We start from the raw sequence: 16,602 nt of genomic DNA, 5'->3' as shown, positions 1-16,602 counted from the left end.
CAATTTATTAAAAAAACACACAAAAAAACACAATAAAAACAGTACATAAATGCTGAATGGTGGTTATTGCACAATCATAAACGCACAATGGGCCCAATGTTTAGATAAATTCTAAAAATGCCTGAAGCCTTTATCCTTTAAAGATTGCGGTGGATGTGGCTAATTGTGGGATAGATGTAAATGTTCCTTAAATTGTAGGTCTAGTTCCTTTTAGGCATAGATCATCCAATTTGACAGTCCTTGTACACACTACGAGATCCACGTGATGTCAACAATGTCTGTTGTAAATATTTGTTATGTGTGCACACGTTTTTAGATAAAAAAGGGGGGTAATCTCCTTGTTTGAAGAGAGCCTTGGCGGTATTTAGCAGTGTATAGAGAGCAAATGTCTCTTACCGCTCTGTGGACTCACATCAAATGGGCAGTGTGTTTTTCACCACAGCGCCCGCTCCGTCCCGTCCCTCGACCGACCCTCTGTGATTCTCCAGCTGGGTGGGTTGCTCTATGGTGAGTCGTCTCCTATCCTCGGCGAAGATCTTTCTTGCACACTCCGTGCGACGCCCTGCCACTGCGTCTAGCGGAGATTTGTGCAGCGTCGCTGGGAGGAGATTTCGTCTCTGGCTGTCAGGGATAGTTACCGGGTGTCGGAGGTGCTCCTTCTTAGAACGCGTTTCGCCGCTCTCTGGGCGGCTTTTTCAAACCATATTTTTGTGCCAGCAGTTACGTGGGCAGTGCTGACTACCTTGTGCAATTGCTGGCACATATTTCTAAGGTATCCCTGCATGTTTTGCATCTTATTTGTTTGGTTTGCCATGAACTCCACCTGCTTGGTTTTAAAGCTGTCTAGTGACCTTGCCATATCATCATCAGTAGGTGCTGTAGGGGCTGGTTGGGTAACTGGGGTTCGTTGGGGTGGCATGATGCTTGTTGCCCTTTGCATGACGCTTGCTGTGTTGCTTTCTCCACAGGTTCAAAAGACTCTACTGTCTCCAGAAGAATTTCTTGATCCTCCTCCATCAGTTGTGGCAGTACTTGAGGCTGGAGCGGTCGTGTTGATGTCCCTGTGAATATGTTGACATTGGTAAATATGTTCACACTACTGAGGAGTATGTTTAAGTGTGCCATTTTGGGGCAATGTTAGGATATGCAGATTCATAACCCTCCTTTATACTGAGATTTTTGCATCACCATATTGTTTAACATGATGTGTTGTATACATATATTGATGGGGTTCCATTCAAAATAATTTTATTGTGATTAAGTAATGGGGTGTGGGTACTAAAAGTGGTCTGCACACCATCGTCCACAATAATGCTCACTAATTGGCCCACATAAAGTCACCTTTGTCATTTATTATGTGCATGTTTCACCCAGGAAACATGGCTTTCCATGGGGTGTTGGGTTATTTGTTATAAAATATTTGGTTGTTGCATGCATGTGTGCATACAGTGTTTTTGTACATTTTTTTCAAGGAATTACTCACCAGCAGCTTGTGAATCCAGGCTTAGTCGCTGTGCAATCTGTGGAGCAGAACACTTTGGGGCAGATGTACTAACCCCCCCTTAGCGCTTCTAAAATAACGGGTCCCGCTTCTCCTGCATAACGAGGAGAAGCAGGCACCCGTTATTTGCAAATGTATTAACCCCCCCCCCCAAGCCGATAAGGAGAGCCGTTATGCCCAGCGTTAACGGCTCTCCTTATCGGCTCCCCCGGCGTCCTGCGCATGCTCAGTGCGCTTCCCCCCGTCCGGCTCTAATGGGCATGCGCGAGATCTCGCAAAAAACATGAGATCTCCTGCGCAGCCCGAGCCAGAAGCAGGGCTAGCATTGTCCCCGCAGTGGGGGATAGGAGAATGCTAGCCCTGAGCTGGCGAAGTGGCCGGTGCGAATTAACGCCTGGGCGGCTGTTAATACATCGCCCCGGCCGCTAAACACTGGGGGGGATTGCAGGGGACAGCCCCGCCGAGCGTAACTTGGCAGGCTGTCACTAGCGCACGTTAGGTGCGCTAGTAATACATTAGGAAAATCGTAATCCCCCCCAGTTAACCAGCATTAAGTGCATTTTTGCACTGGTTCATACATCTGCCCCCTTGTGAGATGTGGAGCTGTAAAAACATTGGAGGACACGGTTTAAATGATTTGCATTAAGGACATTTGGAACCAGCATGCATGAACACATGTGTAAATTGATCAAACTAATTGAGTACATGTGCAAAAAAAGATATTGATGACACCACTAAGCGCTACTTCCAAGATGCAATCAGACATTTAGAGATAGAATGCAATACATAACTTTTGATTTGAACAAATGATTTGCCACTTCATAAGTCCCAAATGAGGATGGTATCTTTTCAATTCTGTAAGAGATACTCTCCAAAAAACCACAATGAGGGGTTTTTTGGAGATAAAGAAACAACAAAGAATTGGTGCAATATGTTTAGGACAAATCGAAGTGATTTTTATTCAAAGATATGCACTCACAAGGCATGCGATAGGTAAATGGCATGTACAGTATGTGCCTATGCACATCCTTGCTGGCGGGTCGCCAGAACGTACGCGCTGGCGACCCGCCAGCAGCCTCGCTAGCGAGGAGACTGAGACGCGCGTGCGTCTCACGCTCACGCGCGTCTCAGTCTCCGTCGCTAGCGTGGCGGAAATCCTGTCCGTCTCCGCCTCATGGAGACGGACGGGGTTAGGGGGGGTTAGGGGGGATGCGGGCAGGCGGCGGGGACCCCGGGTTACCGCCGGCAAGCCGGCGGGGACCCGGGGAAACGTATGGAAGCGCCGTCGGAAGGGGGCGCGCGCGCCTCTCGTGCGCGCGCGTCCCCTTCTCACGATCGCCATGGCGCTGGCGGGGGATGGCGGCTGGCGACGCCAGCGCCATCCCCTGCCAAGATGGGAACAGACCCATCTGTATATGGTCCCATATGGCAAAAACTGCTGGGCTAGTTTTCAAGCTGCAACTATTCCATGGGAATAACAGTATTTCTGTGAATACAAAGATCTCCAAGGCATCCACATCAGTTGTAGTAGGATGTGTTGGAGACCAGAAAACAGAGAACAAATTGGTGCAATACTTTCTTAAACAGTGACAGATATTTATTGTGGTAATACACTCACAAAGAAAGCATGATATAAAAGCATATAACAGATCCACCAGGCAAAAACTGCTAGGCCAGTCCCGAACAGGGTCTCTCACCCACGATGTTACCAGGGAGGTAAATGGATTCCAAGTGCCGGCTCAAGGGTCCACTAACCAGTATCAGGAACGGCTGTGCAGTAGGTCCACGGTGGTCACAACACACACTTAACGCGTTTCGGACTCTAAGTCCTTCGTCAGAAGTGTCTGACGAATGACTTAGAGTCCGAAACGTGTTAAGTGTGTGTTGTGACCACCGTGGACCTACTGCACAGCCGTTCCTGATACTGGTTAGTGGACCCTTGAGCCGGCACTTGGAATCCATTTACCTCCCTGGTAACATCGTGGGTGAGAGACCCTGTTCGGGACTGGCCTAGCAGTTTTTGCCTGGTGGATCTGTTATATGCTTTTATATCATGCTTTCTTTGTGAGTGTATTACCACAATAAATATCTGTCACTGTTTAAGAAAGTATTGCACCAATTTGTTCTCTGTTTTCTGGTCTCAAACACATCCTACTACAACTGATGTGGATGCCTTGGAGATCTTTGTATTCACAGAAATACTGTTATTCCCATGGAATAGTTGCAGCTTGAAAACGAGCCCAGCAGTTTTTGCCATATGGGACCATATACATGCCATTTACCTATCGCATGCCTTGTGAGTGCATATCTTTGAATAAAAATCACTTCGATTTGTCCTAAACGTATTGCACCAATTCTTTGTTGTTTCTTTATCTCCAAAAAAACCCTCATTGTGGTTTTTTGGAGAGTATCTCTTACAGAATTGAAAAGATACCATCCTCATTTGGGACTTATGAAGTGGCAAATCATTTGTTCAAATCAAAAGTTATGTATTGCATTCTATCTCTAAATGTCTGATTGCATCTTGGAAGTAGCGCTTAGTGGTGTCATCAATATATTTTTTTGCACATTTGTTTACTGTTGGTGATTGACAAACACTAATTTTGGTGATACCTTAGCTGCACAACTTCTTGTTGCGCTCAAATTCTAGAAATACTTTGTGAAAGTGTAATTGAGTACATGGCCAAACATTAATTCTGTCTATTCCTTAAAACTTTGGAAGCTAAAAAATCATGTTTTACATGATTTATTGTATTGTTTTGTCACTAAAATATATTAATATACTAAAAACATTAATGATGTTTCTTTTTAGATGATTGTGTTATAAATATGTTACAAAATAATGGTAATAATATGTCATTTTTTTTTTTACAATAACAGCATTTGTGTAACTACTTGACCCAACATGGCCACAAAACTTCTATTTTGAACAGTACCTTAAGATGAGGGCACCTTGCTGGGATCTGTAGTGCCACAGCAGCACTATATTGTAGAAAACATACCAACACAGCATATAATGTATTTTACATTACAATGCTTATTTCTTTGTGTAAATATGACAACACTTACAGGTGGTGATACCGGTCTGTCTGTGTCGGCAATGTGTAGGCCGGGAAAGACCTCTGGTGGGATGATTCGCTTCTCCTCATAGGCTGTATCAATATCCATATAAATATGACCAGATGGATAACAAGTGAAGTGCGCAGTTTACGTACTTTGTCCTTAAACCACTAACCCTTTATTCCTAGCTACGTGCGAACAAAGCATAACACAGCGTAGCGAACCTTGTTCGTGTATGATACACGCTATACCGATACTTATAAAACAGTATCTTTCGCAGTACTTAGTACCCAATTTGAGTACACCTTTAAAGGATAATGTCCGTATTACACCTTTGTCGCTAAATGCGAATAAAAGCCAAGACTCAAGTATAACTCAAGAAATAAGAAGATAGAGTCTCCAAATAATGTATTTAGTCCCTAGCGGACAGCAGGGGGTTACAGAAAGAGAAAACAGTATAACACAGTGTACAGTTTGTCTAACAATACAAAGTATGTTTTACACTACTAGGGGGAACATAATCAGATACAAAATACCACAGCCACACTATAGAAAATACATACAGGAATGCAAACAGTTACCGTCTCATCTAAAGCGCTCGAGCTGCCCTTGGTCATGAGCTCGCTATTATGGGGGAAATTTACCAATATGAAAAACCTAGTTTTTCGTATTGGTATTTTCCCTACGACTGCATACGACTGTTTAAGTCGTATGCAAAGTCGTGTTCCGGAGGGGGATTTACAAAGCAGTCATATACGACTGCTTTGTAACCCACCGATGTCGTAGGAATTCGTATTAGCGGCCGTATATACGGCCGCTAATACGAATTATTTCTAGCAGTCTGCACGGATCAGTCAGATCCGTGCAGGCTGCAATGTGTAAAAAAAAATAGAAAAATAAATAAATAAAAAAAAAACCGGCGTGGGGTCCCCCCCACAGCCGAAACCAGCACCAGGCTGACAGAGCCTGGAGCCGGTAATTAAAAATCAGGGAACCCGACAAATAGGGGTTCCCCGATTTTTAACAACCAGCCCCAGGCTCCTGCTCTGGGGCTGGTTCCCAAAATACGGGGGACAAAATGACTAGGGGTCCCCCGTATTTTAAGAACCAGCCCCAGGCAAAACCAGCCAGCAGGCTAATGCCACAGCCGGGGGGAGACTTTTTATGCAAGTCCCCCCGGCCAAAGCATTAACACTACCGACCAGTCAGCCTGGCCAGGGGCCCTGGGGGAGTGGGGACCCCCCCAATAAAGGGGTCCCCCCCCTCCAGGACTTACCTGACCAGGCTGAAGCCTGGTGCTGTCCTCGATGCCCCTGGGCGGTGGGCATCGAGCTGATAGTTGTGTAAAAAATAGAAGAAACCATTGTTTTTTACTGTGGCACTACAAGTGCCAGCAAGCCTCCCCAGCAAGCTGGGACTTGGAGAACCACAAGTCCCAGCCTGCTGGGCATTAAAGGGCCCGCTGGGTCTTGTAGTGCCACAGTAAAAAAAATAGTTAAATAAAACACACTGACACACATTTTAAATAAAAGTTTAATACATACAAAACACACATACTGATACTTACCTAGCTTGATCCCGTTGGTAGGTCGCTGGCTCCGGTGTCGGCGGCTCCGTGTCGGCGGCTCCGTTGTCGGCGGCTCCGTGTCGGCGGCTCCGGGGTCGTCGGCGTCCTGTCCGAAGATAATCCATGTTGGACCTGTGGAAGGAAATCCTACTCACCCAGGTCCTGCATGGATGATCTTCGTTCTTCATCCGTCGACATCCCGGTCTTCTGACAGCTGCTGGCGACTTCCAGCAGCTGTCGGCATCTTCCGCGACGCTCCCCGGCTTTCAGAGCCGGAGAGAGAACCTTCCTGGTCGGCGTCTGGGCTCAGAATGAATTCTGGCCAATCAGGAGCCGCCTAGCCGCCTAGCGGCCAATCAGGAAAGGTCTTTCCTGATTGGCCGCTAGGCGGCTAGGCGGCTCCTGATTGGCCAGAATTCATTCTGAGCCCAGACGCCGACCAGGAAGGTTCTCTCTCCGGCTCTGAAAGCCGGGGAGCGTCGCGGAAGATGCCGACAGCTGCTGGAAGTCGCCAGCAGCTGTCAGAAGACCGGGATGTCGACGGATGAAGAACGAAGATCATCCATGCAGGACCTGGGTGAGTAGGATTTCCTTCCACAGGTCCAACATGGATTATCTTCGGACAGGACGCCGACGACCCCGGAGCCGCCGACACGGAGCCGCCGACAACGGAGCCGCCGACACGGAGCCGCCGACACCGGAGCCAGCGACCTACCAACGGGATCAAGCTAGGTAAGTATCAGTATGTGTGTTTTGTATGTATTAAACTTTTATTTAAAATGTGTGTCAGTGTGTTTTATTTAACTATTTTTTTTACTGTGGCACTACAAGACCCAGCGGGCCCTTTAATGCCCAGCAGGCTGGGACTTGTGGTTCTCCAAGTCCCAGCTTGCTGGGGAGGCTTGCTGGCACTTGTAGTGCCACAGTAAAAAACAATGGTTTCTTCTATTTTTTACACAACTATCAGCTCGATGCCCACCGCCCAGGGGCATCGAGGACAGCACCAGGCTTCAGCCTGGTCAGGTAAGTCCTGGAGGGGGGGGACCCCTTTATTGGGGGGGTCCCCACTCCCCCAGGGCCCCTGGCCAGGCTGACTGGTCGGTAGTGTTAATGCTTTGGCCGGGGGGACTTGCATAAAAAGTCTCCCCCCGGCTGTGGCATTAGCCTGCTGGCTGGTTTTGCCTGGGGCTGGTTCTTAAAATACGGGGGACCCCTAGTCATTTTGTCCCCCGTATTTTGGGAACCAGCCCCAGAGCAGGAGCCTGGGGCTGGTTGTTAAAAATCGGGGAACCCCTATTTGTCGGGTTCCCTGATTTTTAATTACCGGCTCCAGGCTCTGTCAGCCTGGTGCTGGTTTCGGCTGTGGGGGGGACCCCACGCCGGTTTTTTTTTTATTTATTTATTTTTTCTATTTTTTTACACTGAAGCCTGCACGGATCTGACTGATCCGTGCAGGCTAAAACGCAAATACGACATGAAAATGGTGTTCTATTTTCCTGTCGTATTTGCGTGGGTGTTTTACACCACTAAGCAGCCGTATTATCAGTACGGCTGCTTAGTAAATCAGAAACCACCATTCTTTTGAATGGTGATTTCTGTCGTATTCTATCGATGGTGTAGACATTCGTATTTGTAAATACAAATACGAATGTTCCATCTTTAGGACTACGAATTTTTGTATTTTTGGGATTGTAAATCCCGAAAATACAAATTCGTAAAAAAAAGGTGTATTTCTCCCTACGAATACACCTTTTTTCTACGAATCCATTTTGGTAAATGTCCCCCTATCTGTCCAGATTATAGCCCAGGGAAATGGAGGGGAGAACAACCTGAATTTGGGCTGCGTTATGTCACACTGGCACAATACCTCACCCTGTGTTCTGTCACACTGGCGCAATACCTTACCCTGCGGCCTGCGTTCTGTCACACTGGTGCAATACCTTACCCTGCGGCCTGCGTTCTGTCACACTGGCGCAATACCTTGGCCTGCGCTCTATAACACGGACGCGCTTCCTAACCCCCCACAGCCTAATCCTGACCCTCCTTGCTATTGCCTAACGCATGTACCCTGTGTGCTCTCCTTGCTACCTTTCAAAGGTCAAAATGGCACCAAACCCCTTTATATAGCTTGTGTGATGCATATTCTAGGGGATTTAATTGGGCCAATAGGTGGGGGCATTGTTTGGTTTAGTAAGGTAGTATTAGACAACGCATTAAGTAAGAAATTCCCACATGACCAGGTCATAAAATCACGCCACATTGCACCATATTGCATTTTCAGCCACTAATTCACAGCCCATTAAATAGTTGTTTTCTTTCAAAAAAATTGCCGATTTAAAAAAAAAAAAAGGAACGCGATAAGGTGTGATTTCAGAACCTTACTAAAAATCGCACTCTATTAAATGTCACCCTCTGTCTTTCTTGTTTATTTCTCTCCTTCCCTGTTGGCACTCCCTATATCTCTCTCACACACTGTCGCTTTCTCTCCCTGGCACTGTCACTCTCTTTCTCTAACATTGTCCCTCGCTCCCCCTCCCTGTCACTGTTGCTCGCAATCCCCAGCATTGTTGCTCACCCGCTGTCACCAGCACTGTTGCTCGCTGTATGATCTCTGGGTTACCAAGCACTTACTTGCGGGCCTCACTTGCAAACAAAACAACCCCTAAGTGCTTGCAGATTTATTACACAAATTAACTCACATGTAAACAGAAGTTAAAAGCATATCACCCATCCAGTTTTATCCAGGGTATTTCATCTGGAGGTAGGAAATCTGGACTCCAGGTTTCCGCCCGACTGTGCTCTGGTTAGATGCCATCCACTGGAGTAGTAAAACTTATGCCTGAAAGAATTTTTGGACAAAAATGTCCTTTTCTCAGAAGCTTCTGTTTACATGTGAGTTGTAATCTGTTTTTGTGAAAAATAATTTTGCACTATGTTATCAATCTTTGAGACCTAGGATCATAAGAGGATCTTTAGAGAGAAGCTTTCATTATAAAGGAATTCATATGCGCAATAAGTATTACTAAATGTGAGTGCAATTGGAGAAATAAAAAACTACAATTTTGGACAATATTGCACTATGGCCCTTATTCTGGTTGGTGCGGCCAGAGCCGCACACGGGGCTCCGGCCGCACAAACCAATCCCCGCCCACGATACGGATCGCCACGGCCGTCCGTACACGGACGGCTGGCGATCCGCAAGAAAATGGTGGGGCGTACGCCTCCACCATGGTGGGAGCTGCCCCCTGCATTCGATGGTCGTCGACCATCGAAGGCAGGGCCGCACGCCCCACCAGGTCCCGCAAGCTGAGACCACACGGACAATCGTCCGTGTGATAGCTTGTATGGGGCCGGAGAACTGACATCCGGCGACGTCAGCTTTCCGCCCCCATCACTGGCGTCATACCCTCATTAGCATGCATACGCCCCGCGTTTGCATGGGAACGCCCATGAAACGCGGGGCGTATGCATAGGGAAATGAGGGTATGAAGCACCTCACGCCCCTATACGCCCCCTTTGCGGCGGACGAACTACGTCTGCGGCGAATTGGGCTGCACATGCGCAGATTGACCTCTGCGCATGTGCAGACTGAAAACATCGGCGGTACGGCCGCACGCGGGCCGTACCGCACGATGCAGAATAAGGGCCTATATGCTTTTTCTTTTTGAGTCTTTTTCCCTAGAACAAATTGGAACATAATAGAACTCCTTAAAAGCCGAATCTTCTTTGGGAAGTATTATTCTAATCTGAATAGTGCCACTGTGATACACCATTAATCTTTGCTTCCCGGCCTTTTGGCTAAGATCAAGTGTAGTATCTGTTCTTATTAGTGGGTATGGACTGGCCTCTGGCAGAGAATAGAGAAAGGCTGGACTGAGTAACTGCTCTGATGGGCGGAGGGTGTGGGTCCCCTCATGCCTGGGATTGGTGAAAAGTCTGGCTGAGTACCTTCACCTCTGCCAGTGGTAGAAGGTGTTGTTTACGTAAACCCACTGGTAGGAGGGGGGGGAGAAACACTGGGCCTAGTAGTTTGAGTCTCTTGATGGGGTTTGTTGCCCCTGAAGGATGAGACAGCTAAAAGCTCAGTTTAGTATCCATTCCCAAGGAGCAGAGAAAAGCTGGGACTGAGTAGATGGCTCCCATTCCAGAGGTTCGTAGCCTCTGATGGGAAGTCAGCGGAAAGCCCAGCTTAGTACCTTAACCTTGGGATGTGAGAGACACTGAGAATGAGTAGATTGCTCTTCTGAGGGGGCCTCAACCCCTAAGGGAGGCATTCGAAAAGCCCAGTGGAGTATCCATTCCCATGCCAGAGGCTGGAAAGTGCCCTATGATGGGAGCAGAGAAACACTTGGTCGGATGCCGACTGGCTGGCTGCCTGGAGTCCGAGGCTGCACTTTGCCCCCTTGGAAAATCGGGGGTGCCGAACATGCACGGGTGATCCCAAAAATCACCATGCACTAGCACTGTGCACTTCCTCCTCTAGGTTAGGCAGCACGTCCTTAACTCATCCTTTTGGATGGGGTAGGACAATTTCTCACACCCCCACCTAGCCTTCTGGCTGGGGTATCTTTATTTATTTATTTTCCTTCTCACTTTTGTCACTTCTCATGTTCTTTGTTTTTTTTGTAACTTATTTTTGGGTTGCGTGGTTGACTCTTATGGGTTATCCACTCCCCAATGTACTGAAGCTCTCATCCTTTTGGGGAGAGCTTCGGTCCCTCGAGGGCAACCCCGAGCCGAGGGAAGCCTACATCGGGTCTCTCCAAATCTTCGGGTGCGGAGGACCCACCATCCTAACCCTTCCGGGGGTTGAGGAAAGCGGGTCTCTATAAGCTTTGGCGAAGAGGACCCACCTATCCCTTTTTCCCCTCTTCAGCCAGAGATGGTCGCTGATGAAAAGAAACCTCTGCCGGCTGAGTCGCAGAGGTAATCAGCTGGTCGCAAGAGCAAGTGCTTGTGACCAGCGATTTAGAACGGTGCTGAAAACGGGAGTGCTCACCCTGCGACCATATTGCCAGCGATTTTAGCTCATATCGCTGCTGAGTGTACATGGCTTAAGAGTATGTTTAACTTATGTTATGGACGTCAAATAAACATTGTTGGTTCTGGTGGATGATGGTTAATTTAAAAGTGAATGCAACAATTTGATCTAAAGTAAAAAAAAAAAGTCATCTTCAAGATGAGAATTAAATGTAATATATTTCTCTTTAGAATGACCTTCACAAAGGCAAGTGGGTCGTAACATTTCGGTCTAACATTTCTGCCTAGTGCATGAGCTATATCCAAAGACATGACTGAATTTTTCCAATAGCTTTCGAGAATCCTACCAGTTAAGTTAACGAACACTTCCGGTAACATGAAGAGGTACATGTGCCAGCCACAACATGGCGACAAATCAGAGACAAGCGTTGCAACGTGCGCAGTTACCGCTAGATGGCAGTGAGCGGTTGTAGTGGGCGTGGTGGAGATGACACTATCACATCGCGCTGCAGAGTGCTGGTACTGGAGCAAGAGCTGGAGCTGGCTGCAAGCGCTGCGTTCTGTTGTAGCGGCCGGTGTGCGGAGCGGAGGTGGAATAGCTGCGTCCCATCTCTCCGCCGGGAGTAGATCATCGCTGTGGGACGTGGCGCTACGGTAAGTAGCAGAGTAATTGGGCTAGTGCAGTGAGCATAGGGGCAGTGTGGCGATCCCGGCAGCAGCTGTGTGTGTCATCCTGCCCAATACTGTAGATGCTGTTTATGGCATGTTGCAATAGACCCTGGTACACAAGCTGTGTAATACTTTATCCACACATATTCATATTATATATACATGATATTATACACGCATAAGCTACAATACTGCTGTAATTACAGTATGTATGGTAAGCACATATGTGTGTGTAAAATATGTATTATCTTCTATTACTGTTGGTGGTGTCACATTTCTTGCTGATGCTCAGAAATCTATAAATACAATGTGCATTTTAGAGTGTTTTCTTCATTTGAAATATATTCAAATATGGACAACCAGATACTGCTGTAATCTTCTTCCAAACATATAGAAAAGCCGGAAGGAACAGTTTAATAGTAATTGACTACATATGGCCAAGCTCTGCACATATGTTAAAGCTAAGAGCACCACTTTTACTTGTGTCATGTTCTAGGTTTCCCTACATGTCATGCTCATCAGTGACAGTGTGTAAGTGATCATATACAGTACATTACATCCTGTTATGTCTTAAGTACATCTTTTCTTAGTATATTATCTGCTTTCTCAGCATAATCCCCAATAACCAAATGCTGTGTGTGTGTGTGTTTTTCGAAATTATATGATTTAAGTTAATAAGTATTATTAGAATTTTTTCTTTTGTTGTGGTTCTTGATCCTGTAGCTGCCACCTTAAACTGAAATGGAAATCATGGAGTTTTACTGTTTATGGGGTGCTATTGTGTGGTGTATTACGTTCTCTACGTTTGCAATGTGCAACAACACAACCCTATTTAATAAAGCTTTGGTTTGTACGGAATTTGTATTTCAGTTTCAAATGTTTTTGTTCTTAAAATGTACAGCATTATGTATAATCCAAAGTGCTCCTTTGTCTATCAGGAATGACTAGTACACCTGTAGCTTATGTGTCAGGGAGGATTTTCGTTCAAAATATGATGAACTATGTAAGAACACCCAGGTTACTTGGCTATTTTAATACATGTCAATTTAATAATGTGAAACAGATAATTGTTATTGCAGTCCCATCTGTTAATAAGATACAATTCTACAGATACATGTCTGTAATAAGGCGAAGCTCTGGGTTAGAACAGGGTTCTAATGCAGTACAGCACAAATCACTCAGCGATGCACCAGCGGTGTGTGCTGAGCGACCTGTCACGGCAGAACACTGGCGATCCCTAGATATATTCTGCAGGCAATGCACATGGAGTGATCCATCCTTCATTTCGAAGTGATCTAGTCAGATTGCTTAGAAATGGTGCTTTAATTGCCCCATGTGTATGTCCCATTAGTTTGGCAGCTACAGGATGTGGTTTTATGGCCGTAAAGATGAGAGGTATGCTAACTATCTTCAAAATGATGTGTGATAATTGTAATCTGTTTTGTATCCCACAAAAATCTGTCTCGTAGTTATAGCTAGTAAGACATTCCAAATCTCCATATGATAGCTTTTTTCCATTTTACTGTCTATGTGCTTGATTGTTAATTGTAATGAAGAAAAGATGTCTAAAGCTAGATGACACTAGATGACAATGCAGTGACGTCAACGATTTGCCTTGAACTCCCTGACAAACAATATTGTGAGTGATTTTACAAATGATATTGTTAGTGGCCACATCCAGTAGTATGATATCATCTGATCAAGCTGCATGTACAGACCTCAAAGGAAATTGCAAACTGCTTACGGTAGCAGGCATCGTTAATGATATAGTGCGTACACACAAGATGATCATTTCAAATATTGTCTAATGTGTACCCACCTCTAGGGTGTGTGTGTTTTTTTTTTTTTTGGTCAGTGACAAAATACTAGCCAATCAGCTTCTGCTATAAACTTTTCATACTGTGTTTGGAAAATGACAGGAGCTGATTGGATAGTAGAAAGATTTAAAAATTAACCCCTTAACGTAAAAAAAAAAAAAATTATGCTATGCTCCTGTGCAGATTTTTTTTCCCTTTTTTATTTTATTTTTAAATGTAGGAGTTGTCTGCTACCTCTTTGGCTGATATGATGATGTTATATTTATTTGTATTTTTTTTAACTTCCTGAAATAACATGCCAGAAACAACTCCCCTGTTATGCCTAAAACAGTTAAGTAGATAGAAGAATGACGTCCAGCGGCCCTACCCTGCTGCTTGGCCCAAGAGACTGGATCTATTCCCTGTAATTACATATCTGTCCAGTTTGCTGACATGCCTAAAATGACAATCCTTCTGCATCCTGGGAGTTTTTGGTAACACATGATGATTTCGTATCTGGTCGATGGATCTACGATGTCTATATCACGCACACTTGGTCAAACCTGTCTAAATACCCCTTTCAGACCGCACTCTTAACCTGGTTATTGCCAGGTCGCTACGTGACCAACCTGGGTCGAGGTACGGTGTGAAAGCCCCACCCCAGGTCGAGCAATCCGCTATTTCAACTGTGGTCATGACCAGCGTTGACCATGGCTCTGACTCAGGTCAAGGTGCAGTCTCTGAACAGGTAACCTGGGTCAAGCGACCTGGGTCTCCCGTTCACCATAGGTAAGAGGCTGTGCTGTCGGCTCGAAGCGCTGCCTCCTCCTATGCCCCCAAATGACGCACCTCCGTTCCACCCCGTGTGACGTCAGCGACCCGGCAATAAGCCGGGTCGGATGCGTAGCTTATAGACCGCAAAAGTCGGGTCACTCCTGGGACGGACCCCTGTCCTAATGCGACCCGGAATTTGTGGTCTGAAAGAGGTATTAGATGCCTAAAGATAGTCGACCGCGTCTAGATCGACAGCAATGGAAGTTAGACGCCAGTGTTAGAGTGATGGGTGCATGGCCGACGGTCACATGATCAACATGAGTTTTTCAAGGTTTTTTTTTTTTCTTTTTGCCAAATGTCACAGGTCAAGCACATATCAAAATGGTGGATCAGCTCATTTCTCACAGGAAACCATTTAGATTTGAAATACAACACCTTTAAATTCATATCTGTTCTTGGCCACTAGGCAGAAGTCTCTATGCCTCACATGTCCAACCCTTCATTTTGGGAGGAAGGAGGTGAAGAGGAGCATAGTTAAAACATGGGAACATTAATCTTCTCTTTCAACCATAAAGATGGCAAGCTACTAACAAAGAGTGACTTTGGATCATTGTGTAGACAACCATTAGGTCGACATGCCTGAAGGTTGACACAAGCATTAGGTTGATGTGGGCTTTCACTGTTTTTACCCGAATGTTGACATGGACACTAAAGTACACCATGTGCCCTTGCATGGCTCGCAGCGCTCACCATGCTTTGGGCACACTTTTATTCTCCCACCACACCCTAGTGGATGGTAGGGCATGAAATACTGCCGCCTGTCGGCTCAAAAAAAAAAAAAAAGTGAAAAAAACTTTTTGTCGACCTAGTGACCGTATCCCCTTTGGGCATGCAGAAAGAGCCAATATCTATTCAAGATCAGATGTTAATCCTTGTTTAATCTTCCGCTGGGCAGAACAGAGCATAATGTCATTATCAGCAGTTTCTCTGCAGCTGCAATCAAACACAATCACAGATTTCTTGAGCAGGAAAATGTTAAGCCCTGCAGGATTGTGCCTGAGTAGTTGGTTTGTTGGAAGTTTAAAAAAAAAATAGTACACTATATGCCAAGGACAGCCCTCCAGATGTTAAACATGCCTAATGCCTCACACACTAGCCAATTTTCTGCGGTGTTGCTGGGCATACAACATAGTGCATACACACTGACCGATATCTGTTAACGATATTGTTCAGTGGCGTCACCAGGGCTCCCCTGTGCATGCAGTCACTGATGATATAGATTGAGCTGCATGCTAGATAACTATATTAAGCATACACACTAAACTTTATTTTTTTATAAACCATATTGCTCAGAATGGCCCTTCTGAGTGATATATTTTAAAAAAAAAAATCATGCAGGGATTTTACACATTTTGAGGTTCTAATAAGAGTCAAAGATGATGTAGCACCTGGTTTATACCATTACAAACTGTTTTTCATCAATCCACATATCTTCAATAAAGGTAGCAGAAGGTGGTTGGGACTCTGGTCTTGTGTTCTGGTTGTATGGCCGGTTGGTCAAATCACGCACGGCCAGGAAGCCGTGCAGGAAACACATTAGTTGTGAATGGACACTATTGTGTCCATTCACACGGGACGGCCACGGCCCGGCCGCACGGTTGCAGCCGGATCCCGCCACTGGAAGGGACGGCTGCCGGGCTGTGGCCATCTCCTCCATGAGAATCTACTGTGTGCGGCACGGCTCCCTGGCCGTGCGGGATTTCACCGTCCGGCAGGAGCCGGAGTGTGTGAAACCGGCCTATCACTAGTTGTCTCTTGTTTCCATCTGATCAGGGTTCTGGACGTGATATTATATAATGTTAACAAGTAGTACACACCCTCCAACATAACTCATTGCAGATGAAACACCCTTCTCATCAATTACCTAGTTCCACATAGGTTATGGCAATCATACATTCTTAGAGAAGTCCAGGAGTAGAGCATTGTGTACCAAATGCAATGGGTCATGTTGGAGGGTATGGTAGTACACTACTTAAGGTGCCCATCCATTACTGCTAAGTATTGCATGCGATACCCCAACAACTCGCCAGGCGGCCGGACAGCATATGATACATCATATTCAATCCTTTTGCATATGATTTATTGCATGCTGTCCCAGTCATGGCTGTGGGATCAGATAGCTCTTTTGTACAGCAGGTCCGATCCCTGGCTCCGATACGATTTTCACAGGGCCATGATTTGGAGACGGAAAACAT

General features: G+C 45.9%; 1 protein-coding gene and 1 pseudogene across 2 annotated transcripts in view; both read left to right on the top strand.

Moving 5' to 3' along the window:
- Positions 1-9,906: 9,906 nt before the first annotated feature.
- On the top strand, positions 9,907-10,042 carry LOC146076333 (U2 spliceosomal RNA; annotated as a pseudogene).
- A 1,558-nt stretch (positions 10,043-11,600) lies between these two features.
- The window catches only part of OSBPL8 (oxysterol binding protein like 8), a 217,685-nt gene continuing 212,683 nt past the window's right edge, over positions 11,601-16,602 (top strand). For both annotated transcript variants that reach the window (XM_083182589.1, XM_083182585.1), the window contains exon 1: positions 11,601-11,762. The gene's annotated coding sequence lies outside the window, so the exon portion shown is untranslated. The remainder of the gene's footprint in view (positions 11,763-16,602) is intronic.

This window comes from Crinia signifera, chromosome 4, assembly GCF_055691185.1.
Source record: "Crinia signifera chromosome 4, ASM5569118v1, whole genome shotgun sequence".
Classification (NCBI taxonomy): domain Eukaryota; kingdom Metazoa; phylum Chordata; class Amphibia; order Anura; family Myobatrachidae; genus Crinia; species Crinia signifera.
The sequence above is the reverse complement of the archived record's forward strand: the minus strand, read 5'-3'. Positions and strand labels throughout refer to the sequence as shown.